The sequence below is a fragment of the Tamandua tetradactyla genome, chromosome 2 (assembly GCF_023851605.1).
Source record: "Tamandua tetradactyla isolate mTamTet1 chromosome 2, mTamTet1.pri, whole genome shotgun sequence".
In the NCBI taxonomy this organism is placed as follows: Eukaryota; Metazoa; Chordata; class Mammalia; order Pilosa; family Myrmecophagidae; genus Tamandua; species Tamandua tetradactyla.
In genome coordinates, this window is record NC_135328.1 from 150867710 (window position 1) to 150884165 (window position 16456).

The 16456-nt window shown below is 38.3% G+C and overlaps 1 protein-coding gene across 13 annotated transcripts in view; it reads right to left on the reverse strand.

The window, feature by feature from the left end:
* Positions 1–16456, reverse strand: part of SERAC1 (serine active site containing 1) — a 228164-nt gene that overhangs the window by 44346 nt on the left and 167362 nt on the right. The window lies entirely within an intron of this gene.

Consider the following 16456-nt stretch of genomic DNA (forward strand, 5'->3'; position numbering starts at 1 on the left):
TCATCAAAATCATAAAAAGAAAGCATTATAGGACGCATTCAAAATAAAGACATAATCATAGAGCTGTAAATTCTTAGTTAAAATTCAGGTTATTATGGAAGAAAAAACAATAATAATTAGGAAAATAATGAAACAGAAGAGTAGTAGGGGGACTAGCCCTAATAGATACTAAAACATATAAACAGGGAAAACAAAATTTGAAATCATACCATAGATCAAGGGCTGTCACTAATAGTAATCTCTTACAAATCAGTGAGAAAAATACAACACTATGGAAAAATGAGCAACAAGTGGCTCAGTTCTCACCTGGGGGGTCTGTGGACTGGTTTGGCCACAGGATACCTATACCAAGTAGAGAGGGGGACAGGACACAGACTTGAGCCAGATATTGGCTGGCAAGGTGAAAATATGGGTTCCTGCAGTTTCAGCCCATCCCAGTCAGATGCTGCCAGGCAACATCTGAGAGACAAAGTAACTAGTCAGGTGAAAGGGGTTTATTCCCTAAGGGTGTCTTCCCCAAGAAAAGGAGTGCAGGACCCAGCTCAAGTGGAATCCCTCCTTCAGGGAATTTAGGCCCTTACGGGCTGGAAAACAGAAGCAATCAAAGACATTCTACAACCTCACTTCTGTCTCAACCATGCCCCTGGTGGGGAGGGTCTGCTGAAATTAAAGGTATTGCCATCACTTCAAGCTGGTGGGAAACCAGAAGCAAATAAGTGCCACATACTGGGCAGGACAGGAAAAGCATAGAGACTAGAGGCTTTACAGAAAAGTCTGACAACCTGCTGGGTCACACACTCAGGAAAACTGATGCTCGCTATTTTTCCTCCTGAGACACTGGCCTGTCTGGTTTGGGAAAATTTGAATGGGGTCTATACTATCTAAGAAGAATCTCCTCAAGAAAAGAAAAAGGCTCCATACAGGCATGGAAGGAAACAGAAAAACAACTGAAAAATTCTGATCAGCTAAACAGAACCTATGCTAGTAGTCTAGAGTAAGTTGAATGGAATGTCAGAGAAAAGATAGGGAAAAAAGCTATTAAACAAGAAAACCCTAAGTAAAAGAGTGAAAACAACATCCAGAATAAAGTAATTAAGGAAATCAAATGCCTAGATGTCAGCAAAAATAATGAGTCATACTAGAAAATCAAAGATATGGCCCAGTTGAAGGAACAAACCAACACCTGAAATGGGATACAGGAGTTGAAACAACTAATTCAGGATGCTGGAAGAGACATGCAAAATCTCATCAAAATTCAAAGAACTGAGGGAGGATATAAAGAAGACACTGGGTGGACAAAAAGAAGAACTTAAAAGTTTGAAAAAACAAATCACAGAATTATGGAATGAAAGGCAAAATAAAAGAGGTGAAAAATGGAAACCTACAACAATAGATCTAAGAGGATCACTGAACTAGAAGGCTGGACATCTGAAATCCAACACACAAAAGAAAATATAGGGAAAAGAATGGAAAAATATGAGCAGGGTCTCAGGAAATTGAATGACAACATGAAGGGCACAAATATACGTGTTGTGGGTATCCCAGAAGGAGAAGATAAGGTAAAAGGAGGAGAAAGACTAATGGAGGATATTATCACCGAAAATTTCCCATCTGTTATGAAAAACATAAAATTACAGACACAAGAAGTACAGCATACAGAAACAGAATAGGTTCAAATATACATACTCCAAGACACTTAGATTGTCAGATGTCAAAGACATAGAATTTTGAAAGTAGGAAGAGAAAAGTAACCCATCATATGCAAGGGATGCCCAATAAGACTATGTGTGGATTTCTCAGCAGAATGCATGGAGGCAAGTGGTAGGATATATTTACATACTAAAAGAGAAAAACTGTCAACCAAAAACTCTACATTCAGCAAAACTGCCCTTCAAAAATGAGGGGGAGATTTAACATATTTTCAGACAAACAATCCCTGAGACAATTTGTGTCTAAGAGACCAGCTCTGCAAGAAATAGGAGTACTACAGGCAGATAGGAAAAGGCAGGAGAGAGAGGTCTGGAGAAGAGTGTAGAAATGAAGACTGTCATTAAAGGTAAAAAGACAAAAAAATTAGATATGATATATAAGATCTGAAAAACAAAATGTAGAAGAAATTACTGTCTTTACAGTAATAACATTAAATGTGAATGGATTAAATTCTCCCAATCAAAAGAAATAGACTGGCAGAACAGATTAAAAAACAGGACCCAGGGCGGGCCACGGTGGCTCAGCAGGCAAGAACGCTTGCCTGGAATGCCAGAGGACCTGGGTTCAATTCCTGGTGCCTGCCCATGTATTAAAAAAAAAAACAAAAACAGGACCCATCTATATACTGTCTACAGGACACTCATTTTAGGCCCAAGGACAAAAATAGAAAGAAAGTGAAAGCTTGGGAAAAGATATTTCATGCAAACAACAACCAGAAAAGAGCAGGGGAAGCTATACTAATATCCAACAAATTAGACTTCAGATGTAAAACAGTTAAAAGAGACAAAGAGGGACACTATATATTAATAAAGGGAACAATTCAACAAGAAGACATAACAACCATAAATATTTATGCAAACAAGCCAGAGTGCTCCAAAATACATGAGGCAAACACTGAAGGGAGAAGTAGACACCTCTACCATAAGACCTAGAGACCTCAATTCCCCGCTCTCATCAACAGACAGAATATGTAGAGAAAAGATCAATAAGGAAACAGAGATTTTGAATTATATGATAAATGAACTAGACTTAACAGACATTTACAGAACATTACACCCAAAAGCAGCAGGATACATATTTTTCTCAAGTGCTCATGGATCATTTTCAAAGATAGACCATATACTGCATCACAAAGCAAGCCTCAATGAATTTTTTAAAAATTAAATCATACAAAACACTTTTTCAGATAATAATCGAATGAAGTTAGAAATCAGTAACAGGCAGAGTGCCAGAAAATTCACAAATATATGGAGGCTTGTGCTGGTTTGAAATGATGTATGTACCCTAGAAAAGCCATGTTTTAATTCTAATCCCATTTTGTAAAGGCAACTGTTTTTTCTAATCCCTATTCAGTATTGTATGTTTGAAACTGTAATTAGATCACCTCCCCAGAGATGTGATTTAATCACGAGTGGTTGTTAAACTGGATTAACTGGAGGCATATCATATCTCCACCCATTTGGGTGGGTCTTGATTAGTTTCTAAAGTCCTATAAAAGAGGAAACATTTTGGAGAATGAGAGAGATTCAGAGAGAGCAGAGCAGAACGACACAGCCACGAGAAGCAGAGTCCACCAGCCAGTGACCTTTGGAAATGAAGAAGGAAAATGCCTCCCGGGGAGCTCCATGAAACAGAAAGCCAGGAGAAGCAGCTCACAGATAATGCCATGTTTGCCACGTGCCCTTCCAGATGAGAGAGGAACCCTGACCATGTTCACCATGTGCCTTTCCAGATGAGAGAGAAACTCTGACTGTGTTCACCATGTGCCCTTCCACTTGAGAGAAAGACCCTAAACTTCATTGGTCTTCTTGAAACAAGGTATCTTTCCTTGGATGCCTTAGATGGGACATTTCTACAGACTTGTTTTAATTGGGACATTTTCTCAGCCTTAGAACTGTACACTAGCAACTTATTAACTTCCCCGTCTTTAAGGCCATTCGTTTCTGTTTATATTGCATTCTGGCAGCTAGCAAACTAGAACAGATTTTGGTACCAGGAGTGGGGTGCTGCTGTGGTTTGCAAATACCAAACATGCTAGAACAGCTTTTTAAATGGATAAGGGAAAGATTCTGGAAGAGTTGTGAGAAGCTTGATAGAGAAGGCCTAGAATGCTTTGAAGAGACTGTTGGTAGAAATGTGGACTCTAAAGACACTTCTGATAAAGCCTTAGACAGAAATGAGGCATTTGCTATTATAGACTGAAAGGAAGATGAGCCTTGTTTTAACATGGCAGATAATCTGGCAAAATTGACTAGCGGCTTTGGCTGGAAGGCAGATTTTAAAAGCCATGAACTTGGCTATTTAGCAGAAGAAATCTCCCAATTAGATGTCAAAAGTAAAGCCTGGTTTCTCCTCACAGCTTATAGTGAAATGCAACAGGGGAGAGATAAGCTTAAAAACTGAACTCTTTGGTACAAAGAAACCAGAAATTGATGTCCTGGAAAATTCTAGGCTTCCATTCCAGGAAGGGAGACCCCAGAGATTAGTGCTCCTTGTGAGGATCTGGCCAGATGTGGAACCAGTCAGCCATTTCAGAGATAGCTAGGATCGGATATGGAGTTATGCAGGAAAGAATTTGTAGGAACTCCTGATGGGCACGATCCAAGGCTACTACATAGAAAGCCAACGAGAGTGCTGTGGGACCTGTATAAACAGAGCCACTGCCAGTCTGGACTGGGGGGTTCAGAGAAGGGACACATTGAAGGAAAAATAACTTCAGAGGCAAAACCATGGAGGCTGAGGTCTGAAGTCAAGAAGCCTTGGGCCAGGAGAGTGGACCTACCCAACCCATGGAGAGGGTGAGTTTGCCCCAAAGGCAGAGATGGGCCTTCCACCTCGTTGCAGTGTAAGAGTCATGCCACCTCAGGGTTTGGAGAGGATGAAGCACATTCCTTGGGGTTTGGGGAGAGCCTGGCTACCACCACATGGAGGGGTTGAGCATGTGCCCTGGAGATGGCAGAGAGCCCGGGTGCGGCCCCAATGCCTGGAAAGGGTAGAGCCGAGAAAAAAGATGGTCTCCCCAGTGTCCTGCAAGGTTACATTCGGAGAGAGGTAGGCTTCTGCGTAGGCCTTTGGAAAGGGTGGGGGCTGCCACTTACTTAAGCCCTGAAGATAAATGACTCTAAGACTCTGAAATCTAATGGTCTTTGCCTTGCAGGTTTTCGAAACTGTATTGGTCCAGTGACCCCTGTGTTCCTTCCTCCCTATGGAAATATGTAGATGTATCTGATGACTCTTCCTCTTTTGTACATTGGCAGTAAATAACTTGTCTGAGTTTCAAAGGTCCAGAGCCAGAGGATAATTTTGCCTTATAATGGACCATGCCTGTAACTAACTTTGATAGGAGTTTGTGCTGTTTCTAACTTTGTATTTCATTTGTAATGTTACCGAAATGGTTTAAGGTTCTCTGATATTGTTATGGAATGAATGTATTTCATATATGGGGAAAACATGTCTTTTATAGGGTCCAGAGGGTGGAATGTGCTCAACAAGGCTCAACAACACACTCTTAAACAACCAGTGGGTCAAGGAAGAAATTACAAGAGAAATCAGTAAATATCTCAAGGCAAATGAAAATGAAAACACAACATATCAAAATTTATGGGATGCAACAAAGGCAGTGTTGAGAGGGGACTTTATTGCCTTAAATGTCTACATCAAAAAAGAAGAAAGTGTAAAAATCGAGGAATTAACAGTTCACTTGGAAAAACTAGAGAAAGAACAGCAAACTAACCCCAAAGCAAACAAAAGCAAAAAAATTATGAAGATTAGAACAGAAATAAATGAAACTGAGAATATGAAAACAATAGAGAAAATCAACAAAACAAGAAGTTGGTTTTTTTACAAAATCAATCTACTGTTAGCTAGGTTGACGAGAGAGAGAGAGAGAAGATGCAAATAAAATCAGAAATGGAAAAGCAGACATAATCAATGACCCCACACAAATAAAGGCATCCAGGTGGGAGAATGTTCTACTTTGCTAGCTGCCAAAATGCAACATACAAGAAATGGAATGGCTTTTAAAAAGGGGAATTTAATAAGTTGCTGGTTTACAGTTCTAAAGCTGAGAAAATGTCCCAATTAAAACAAATCTATAGAAATGTCCAATCAAAGGCATCCAGAGAAAGATACCTTGGTTCAAGAAGGTCGATGAAGTTCAGGGTTTCTCTCTCAACAGAGAGGGCACATGGTGAACACAGTCATGGTTTCTCTCTCAACTGAAAGGGCACAAGGCGAGCATGATGTCACCTGCTAGCTTTCTCTCCTGGCTTCCTGTTTTATGAAGCTCCTTGGGAGGCATTTTCCTTCTTCATCTCCAAAGCACCACCTAGTGGACTCTCTGTTTCGTGGTGCTGCAGCATTCTCTGCTCCCTCTGAATCTCTCTTTCTCCAAAATGTTTCCTCTTTTTTTAAGATTCCAGTAAACTAATCAAGACCTACCCAAATGAGTGGAGACATGCCTCCACCTAATACAGCTTAACATCCACTCTTGATTAAATCACATCTCCGGGGTGATCTAATTACAATTTCAAACATACAGTGCTGAATAGGGATTAGAAGAAATGGCTGCTTTTACAAAATGGGATTAGAATAAAAACATGGCTTTTCTAGGGTACATACATCATTTCAAATCAGCACATAGCGCAGTCATTCGCTGGGTGCAGGAATAGCCAGCCTCACAGGCACAATTTGTGGCAGACCCCCCCCCTTGCCCCCCCACCGTCTGACTCTTCCCACTCCCCAGCAGGTCTGCCAGGAGCCGCTACAGCCAGGGTGGGTGGGGCTGAGGGAGGAGGAACCTTGGGAGCACCACCTGCTGGTGAAAAGCAGTAAACACAGACAGGCTAATTCCCTATCTGCCTAGGTTTTTATTTTTATTTTTTATTTTTTTCTTTCATATTCTTTTTTCTTCCCCCCTTTTAAAAATATTCTTTCTATACATTTTTATTAGAGTATAACTGTCTTTTTCATTATTTTTATTTTTATTTTAAAGATATTTTATCTTTTTATTATTTTTTATTTCACATATTTTTTATTATTTCATTTCACTTATTTTTATTATTAATTTCTTCCTTCTCTTAAAGTTTCTCTCCCTTTGATGGGCACCAGTCTGATTTCACTCCCAGTATATCTTAGGGTGTCTACTTTTTTTGGGGGGGGGCTACCACTGTTGAGGTGTGTTTTGTTGTTGTTCGTGCTTTTTCTGTTTCATGTTTTTATTATAACCTTCTTCCTATTATTTTTTTCTATGTATGCTATATGGTGGGGGTCACATTTCATTCTTTTTCCATGTGAGTAGCCTGTTGTTACAGCACCATTTGTTGAATTTTTTCATTTTTGTTTGGTTCTTCATTTGTTTGTTTGCTTGTTTGTTTTGTTTTGGGGAAGTGCATGAGCCAGGAATTGAAGCCAGGTCTCCTGCATGGCAGGTGGGAATTCTACTACTGAACTATCCTCACACCCCCATAATCTTATTTTATTTTATTATTATTATCTTTTTTTTTTGGTGCACTGGCCAAGGGTCGAGCCTGGGTCTCCCATGTGGTGTGCAGTCATTCTACCACTGAAGTACCCATGCATCCCAGTCTAGCTTCTACTAGACCCTCAAGTTCAATTGTATCCCACACATGAGATCCAGGACTTGGTTTGGCCAAGAATAACAACAAACCAAGTGCAAAAGGAAACCATCAGTGAAAACCAAATAAATACAAAACTTTAGAAGAGTGAAGGAAAACAACTCGCAAAATGACCATATAAAGATAATCAAATGCCCAGAACACAACAGAAAATCACAAAGCATGTGAAAATCCAAGCAGATATGACCCAGCCAAATGACCAAATCAAAATTCCAGAGGGGACAAAGAATATGGAACTACTCAAGGATACTTATAAAGAAATAAAGAATATCAGGAAGACAACAGAAGAGCATAAAGAAGAATTCAGAAGGTTAAATAGAAAAATGGCAGCTCTCACAGAAATGAAAGGTACCATAGACCAATTTAGAAACATACAGGAGACACGATAGCAGATTCAAAGAAGCAGAAGGAAGAAAAAGTGAGCTAGAAGATAGAACAAATTAACCTGAATGTACAACAGAACAAATGGCAACAAAGATGGAAAAAATGTAAATGGATCTTAGGGAAATGATGGACAATAAGAGGTACACAAATATAAGGATCATTAGTGTCCCAGAAGGAGAAGAGTAAATAAAGGGTCAGGAAAGTTCGTGGAAGATACAATCAGGGAAAACTTCCCAACCCTTATAAAAGATATAAATATGCAAATCAAAGAGGCCCAATGAACTCTAAATAGAATAAATCTGAACACACCGGCTCCAAGATACAAACGAATCAAACTGTCAGGTGTTCAAGAGAAACAGAAAGTTCTGAAAGCAGAATGAAAAAGAAAAGCAACCTACTATATACAAGGAAAAACGCGTCAGACTAAGTTTAGTCTGTTCAACAAGCACCGTGGAGGCAAGAAGATAGTGGTTTGATATATTTAAGAATCTGAAGGAGAAAGGCTTCCAGCCAAGAATTCTTTATCCAGACATTATCCTTCAAAACCGAGGGAGAGATTAACATCTTCAAAGACAAAGAAAGACCAAGAGAACTAGTCAACAAGAGACCTACCCTAATAGGGCAGTACAAGGTTAATTCAGCAGTAGACGTCTCACCTGCCATGTGGGAGACCGTGGATCGATTCCCAGATGATGCACTTCCCCCTCCACACACACAAAAAATGAACAAATGGTGCGGCAATAATGGGATTGCCACTTAGAAGAAAGAATGAAATGTGATACCATGTAGCATACAAAGGAAAAAAAAAAGAGAGAGAGAGACCTACCCTATAAGAAATACTAAAGGGAGACCTGTCTGCTGATTAAAAAAAAGGGCAGGAGAGAGAGTCAGAGGAAAACACAGAATTGAAGAATATGAGTAATGGAAATTTAAAGGAAAAAAGAGAAAGAAGGAAAATAGACAGATTTGACTAATAAAAACTAAAGACAAGATGGTAGAATCAAGAACTGTGTTTACAATAATTACTTTGAATGTTAATGGACTAAACTCACCAATTAAAACATACAGACAGGAAGAATGGATTAAAAAACATAATCCACCTATATGCTGTTTCCAAGAGATACATCTTAGATGCAAGGACACAGATTGAAACTGAAAGGGTAGAAAAGATCTTCTATGCAAGTTCTTAACCAAAAGAAAGCAGGAGTAGCTATACTAATATCAGACAAAACTGACATTAAATGTAAAGATATCTTAAGAGACAAAGAAGGACACTACATATTAATGAAAGGGACAAATCACCAAGAAGAAATAACAATGATAAATGTGTACGCTCCCAATCAAGGAGTTCCACAATACATGAGGCACACACTGGAAAAAGTGAAGGGAGCTACAGACATATCAACAATAATAGCGGGAGATTCCTAACTCTCCACTATAGACAGAACAACCAGACAGAGGATCAACAAGGTAATAGAAAACCTAAACAATGGGATGAATGAATTAGATCTAATAGACATATATAGATCATTACACCCCAAAACACCAGGATATATATTCTTTTCTAGTGCATATGGAATGTTCTCCAGGACAGATCATATGCTGTGACACAAACTGAGTGTCTTTATAAATTTAATAAGATTGAAATGATCCGGGCGGGCCGCGGTGGCTCAGCGGGCAAAGTGCTTGCCTGCTATGCCGGAGGACCTCGGTTCGATTCCCGGCCCCAGCCCATGTAACAAAAACAAAAAAAAAACAAAATACAATAAAACAAGAAAATGTTTAAAGATGTTTCCCTTTCTTCCTTCCTTCCTTCCTTCTATCCTTCCTTCCTTCTCTCTGTCTTTCCTTTAAAAAAAAAAAAAAAAAAAAAAAAAAAAAAAAGATTGAAATGATCCAATGCACTTTTTCTAATCACAATGAAATAAAGTTGGAAAGTAACAATCACTAAAGAACCAGAAATTTCACAAATGTATGGAGATTAAACAACACACTCTTAAGTAATCAGTGGGTCAAGGAAGAAATTGCTAGAGAAATTGATAAATCTGGAGACAAATTATAATGTGAATACAACATATCAAAACTTATGGAATGTGGCAAAGGCAGTGTTGAAAGGGAAATTTATTGCCCTAAATGCCTATATTAAAAAACAAGGACAAACAAAACTGGAGGATTTAACTGCTCAAATGGAGAATTTAGAGAAAGAACAGCAAACTAACCCTAAAGCAAATAAAAGGAGAGAAATAATAAAGATTAAAGCAGAAACAAACAAGCTGGGGAATAACAAAACAGTAGACTCAACAAAACCAAAAGTTGGTTCTTTTCTAGAGCCAAGATGGTGGCTTAATGAGTAGTGGGATTTACTTTGTCCTCCAGAGCAGGAAGTAAATAGCCAGGAACAGTACAGAACAACTGCTGAGGCCATGGCAGTGACATGCACCAGCTGCAAGCCCACCCAGAACTGTGAGTTCCCCATACTGCAGTGGCCAGTGCCTCTCCCCCATAAGCTACTACATAGAGGGAAAGGAAAAAGACTTTACTAGCAGCAGGAGCTGAGCACAACCAAGCTCCAACTGTGGAATTAATTAACAAATTCTGACTATTAAAAATAGGCCCCCAGCTCAGCTGAACCTTGAGTAAAAGCTGAGGTTTCTGGTTTTTGCCCCAGTGCAGAGGGGGCAGAGCTGATCAGAAAAGAAAAAAAAAACAAAAAACAGAGGTCTTTTTGGATCGGAGAACACAAAATACTTGAAACGGTCTGGGCCCTGAAGGAAAGGAGGGGGCACATAGGACCTGGAGATACACAAAACAACGTACCAACTTAAGCTTTTGTTGGAAAACCCAAGAAATGGGGGTCCAGCTCTGAAAAGGATTTTTTTTTTCTTTCTTGTGGCTATGTTTCTGGGCCTTTACTGATCTTTGGATATAGCTGCACAGCTTTTCAGGATCCTCCTCCGCAAGACAAGGACAGAATTGAGCTTGTCTGATTGCTTGTCTGGAGCCTTTGCCTTCCCTAGGGGAGGGGTGGGGCCCAGCTCAGGCGGAATCCCTCCTTCAAGGAATTCAGACTCCAAGGTTTGTAAAACTGAAGTGATTAAAGCCAGTCTACAACCTCTCCTCTGTCTCAATAACATCCCTAGCAGGGAAAGTCTGCTGAAGTTAAAAGTATGACATCACATTATGCTGGTGGGACCCACACGCAGATAAGCGCCATATACAGGACAGGATAGGAAAAAACAGAGTTTAGAGGATTCACAGGAAAGTCTTTCAACCTGCTGGGTTTCACCCTCAGGGAAAACTGATGCAGGTGACTCTTTCCTCCTGACAGGGGGCCAGTTTGGCCTGCGAAAAATCTGTTTGGGGTCAATAACACCTAAGTAGACACTTCTAAGGGAGAAAAAAAAGGCACCAAAGGCAGGGCAAGAAACAAGAAAACAAGAACTGAAAAATACTGATCTGTTAAACAAAACATAAGCTGGCAGTCTAGAATAAGCTGAATGGAATGTCAAAGAACAGACAGACAACACAGTCATCCAGCAAGAAAACCCTAAGTAAAAAAAAGTGAACACAATCTCCAGAATAAACTATTTAAGGAAACTAAACACCTAGATGCCAGCAAAAAACTAACACATCATACTAGGAAAACTGAAGTAGGCCCAGTCAAAGGAACAAACCAACAATTCAAATGAGATACAGGAGTCAAAACAATTAATTCAGAATGTTTGAGCAGACATGAAAAACCTCATAAAAATCAAATCTGGCAGAATTCTCGCCTACCATGTTGCAGACCCAGGTTTGATTCCCAGTGCCTGGCCAGGCCAAAAAAAAAAAATCAAATAAATGAATTGAGGGAGGATATAAAGAAAGCAAAGAACAAACAAAAAGAAACTGAAAGTCTGAAAAACAAATCAAAGCACTTATGGGAATGAACAGTACAGTAGAAGAGATGAAAAACAAAAAAACAATGGAAGCCTACAATGTTAAATTTCAAGAGGCAGAAGATAGGATTACTGAACTGGAGAATGGGACATCTGAAATCCAACAAGCAAAAGAAAATATAGGGAAAAGAATGGAGAAATATGAGCAGGGACTCAGGGAACTGAATGACAACATGAAGCACACAAATATACGTGTTGTAGGTGCCCCTGAAGGAGAAGAGAAAGGAAAAGGAGAAAAACTAATGGAGGAAATTATCACTGAAAATTTCCCAACTCTAATGAAAGACTTAAAATTACAGATCCTGGCAGTGCAGCATACCCCAAACAGAATAGATCCAAATAGATATACTCCAAGATACTTACTAATCGGAATGTCAGATGTCAAAGAGAAAAAGAGAATTTTGAAGGCAGCAAGAGAAAAGGAATCCATCACATACAAGGGAAGCCCAATAAGACTATGCATAGATTTCTCAGCAGACACCATGAAGGCAAGAAGACATTGGTATGATATATTTAAGTACCAAAAGAGAAAAACTGCCAATGAAGAATTCTATATCCAGCAAAACTGTCCTTCAAAAAATGAGGGGGAAATTAAAACATCTCCAGACAAAAAAATTACTGAGAGAATTTGTGACCAAGAGACTGGCTCTGCAAGTAATATTAAAGGGGGCACTAGAGACACATAAGAAAAGACAGGACAGAGAGCTGTGGAGAAGAGTGTAGAAATGAAGTGTATCAGTAAAGGTAAAAAGAAGAAGAATTACATATGACATATAAAAACCAAAAGGCAAAATGGTAGAAGAAAGTACTTCCCTTACAGTAATAACACTAAATGTTAATAGATTAAACTACCAAATCAAAAGACATGGACTGGCAGAATGGATTAAAAAACAGGACCAATCTACATGCTGTCTACAGGAAACACATCTTAGACGCAAGGATAAACATAGGTTGAAAGTGAAAGGTTGGGAAAAGATATTTCATGCAAACAACAATCAGAAAAGAGCATGAGTAGCTATACAAATATCCATCAAATTACACTTCAAATGCAAAACACTTAAAAGTGACAAAGAAGGACACTATGTATTAATAAAAGGAACAATTCAACAAAAAGACATAACAATCATAAATACTTATGCACCGAGCCAGAATCCTCCAAAATATATGAGGCAAACACTGAAAAGAGAAATAGACACATTTACCATAAATGTTGGAGACTTCAATTCCACACTCTCATCAATGGACAGAACATCTAGACAGAGAATCATTAAAAAACAAAGAAATTGAATACTACAATAAATCAACTAGACTTAACAGATATTTATAGAACATTACACCCGACAACAGCAGGATACAACTTTTTCTCAAGTGCTCATGGATCATTCTCAAGGACAGACCATATGCTGGGTCACAAAGCAAGTCTCAATAAATTTTAAAAGATTGAAATTGGGCGGGTCATGGTGGCTCAGCAGGTAAGAATGCTTGCCTGCCATGCACGAGGACCCGGGTTCGATTCCCGGTGCCTGCCTATGTAAACAAACAAACAAACAAAAGATTGAAATCATACACAACATTTTCTTGGATCATAAAGGACTGAAGTTGGAAATCAATAATAGGCAGAGGGCAAAAAAATTCACAATTATATGGAGGGTCAACAACATACTCTTAAACAACCAGTGGGTCAAGGAAGAAATTACAACAGAAATCAGTAGATATCTCAAGGCAAATGAAAATGAAAGCACAACATATCAAAATTTATGGGATGCAACAAAGGCAGTGCTAAGGGGAAAATTTACTGCCCTAAATGCCTATATCAAATAAGAAGTGCAAAAATTAAGGAATTAACTGTCCACTTGGAAGAACTAGAGAAAGAACAGCAAACTAACCCCAAAGCAAGCAAAAGGAAAGAAATAATGAAGATTAGAGCAGATATAAATGATGTTGAGAACATGAAAATGATAAGAAAATCAACAAAACCAAAAGTTGGTTCTATGAGAAAATCAATAAGATTGATGGACCCTTAGTGAGCTTGACAAAAAGAAGAGAGAAATGCAAATAAATAAAATCAGAAATGGAAGAGGAATCATAACCACTAACCCCACAGAAATAAAGGAAGTAATGAGAGGACACTATGAACAACTTCATGCTAATAAACTTGACAATGTAGATGAAAGGGGCAACTTTCTACAAAGGCAGAAAAGAACAAATAGATGACCTCAACAAACCAATCACAATAAATTGAATTAGTCATTAAGAAGCTACCCCCCCCCCCAAAAAAAGTCCAGGACCAGATAGCTTCACATGTGAATTCCACCAAACATTCAAAAAAGAATTAGTACTAATCCTGTTCAAAATCTTCAAAAAAATTGAAGACAAGGGAAAGCTACCAAACTTATTCTATGAAGCTAGCATCACCCTCATACCAAAGGCAGGCAAAGATATTACAAGAAAAGAAAACTACAGACCAATCTCTCATGAATATAGATGTAAAAGTCCTCAATTAGATTCTTGCAAACTGAATCCAGCAACACATTAAAGAATTATACACATGACCGAGTAGGATTCATCCCAGGTATGCAAGGATGGTTCAACATAAGAAAATTAATTAATATAATGCACCATATCAACAAATCAAAGCAGAAAAACCACATGATCATCTCGATTGATGCAGAAAAGGCATTTGACAAAATTCAACATCCTTTCCTGTTGAAAATACTTCAAAGGATAGGTATAGAAGGGAACTTCCTCAACATAATAAATGGAATATATGAAAAACCCACAGCTAACATCATCATCAACGGGGAAAAACTGAAAACTTTCCCTTTAAGATAAGGAACAAGACAAGGATGCCACTATCACCACTGTTATTCAATATTGTGCTGGAAGTTTAGCCAGAGCAATTAGACAAGGAAAAGAAATACAAGGCATCAAAACTGGAAAGGAAGAAGTAAAACTCTCATTGTTTGCAGATGATATGATACTACATGTTGAAAACCCCAAAAATTCCACAGCAGAATTACTAGAGCTAATAAATGAGTACAGCAAAGTGGCAGGTTACAAGATCAACACTCAAAAATCTGTAGTGTTTCTATACACCAGAAATGAACAATCTGAGGGGGAAATCAAGAAAAAATTCCATTTACAATTGCAACCAAAAGAATAAAATATTTAGGAATAAATTTCACTAAACATACAAAAGATCTATACAAAGAAAACTATAAGAAATTGCTAAAAGAAATCACAGAACTCCTAAATAAATGGAAGGGCATACTGTGTTCATGGATTGGAAGACTAAATATAAGTTAAGATGTCAATTCTACCTAAATTGATTTACAGATTCAATGCAATACCAATTAAAATCCCAAAAACTTACTTTTCAGAAATAGAAAAATCAATAACCAAGTTTATCTGCAAAGACAGGGTGCCCCGAATAGCTAAAAATATCCTGAGAAAGACAAATGAAGTCAGAGGTCTCATGCTACTTGACTTTAAGGTGTATTACGAAGCTACAGTGGTCAAAACCATAGTATTGGTGTAAAGATATATACACTGACCAATGGAATCGAATAGTGTGTTCAGATATAGACCCTCTCATCCATGGACAATTGATCTTTGATAAGGCAATCAAGCCAGCTCACCTAGGACAGAACAGTCTCTTCAATAAATAGTGCCTAGAGAACTGGATATTCACATGCAAAAGAATGAAAGAGGATCAATATCTCACACCCTATACAAGAATTAAGTCAAAATAGATCAAAGACGTAAACATTAGCGCTAAAACATTTACAAGAAAATGTAGGGAAATATCTTATAAATCTTATAATAGGAGGCAGTTTCCTAGATTTACACCCAAAGAACAACATTGAAGAAAGAAAGAAATGGGAACTCCTCAAAATTAAACACTTTTGTGCATCAAAGAACTCTGTCAAGAAAGTAAAAAGACAGCCTACACAATGGGAGACAATATTTGGAAACAATATATCAGATAAGGGTCTAGTATCCAGAATATATAAAGAAATTGTTCAACCAACAACAAAAAGACAACCCAATTACAAAATGGGCAAAAGACATGAACAGACACTTCTCAGAAGAGGAATTACAAATGGCCAAAAGGCACGTGAAAAGATGCTCAACTTCCCTGGCTATTAGGGAAATGCAAATTAAAACCAATGAGATACCACCTCACACCCACCAGAATGGCCATTATCAATAAAACAGAAAATGACTAGTGCTGGAGAGGATGTGGAGAGAGGCACACTTATCCATTGTTGGTGGGAATGTATAATGGTACAACCACTGTGGAAGGTAGTTTAGCAGTTCCTCAGGAAGCTAAGCATAGAATTGCCATATGATCCAGCAATATCTTTGTTAGATGTCTACTCAGAGGACATGAGGGCAAGGACACAGACATTTGTATAACAATGTTTATAGCAGCATATTTACGATTGCCAAGAGATGGAAACAGCCAAACTGACCATCAGCAGATGAATGGCTAAACAAGCTGTGGTATATACACATGATGGAAGATTATGCAGCTATAAGACAGAATAAAGTTATGAGTATGTAACAACATGGATGGACCTTGAGGACATTATGCTGAAACATTAGCCAGAAACAAAAGGACAAATACTGTATGGTCTCAATGATATGAACTAATATTAGTGAATGAACTTAGAGAATTTCAGTTAAGAACAAAGACCAATAGGAGATAGAAATGGGGTAGATATTGGGTAATTGGAGCTGAGGGGACACAGATTGTACAACAGGCCTGATTGTAAAAATTCAGAA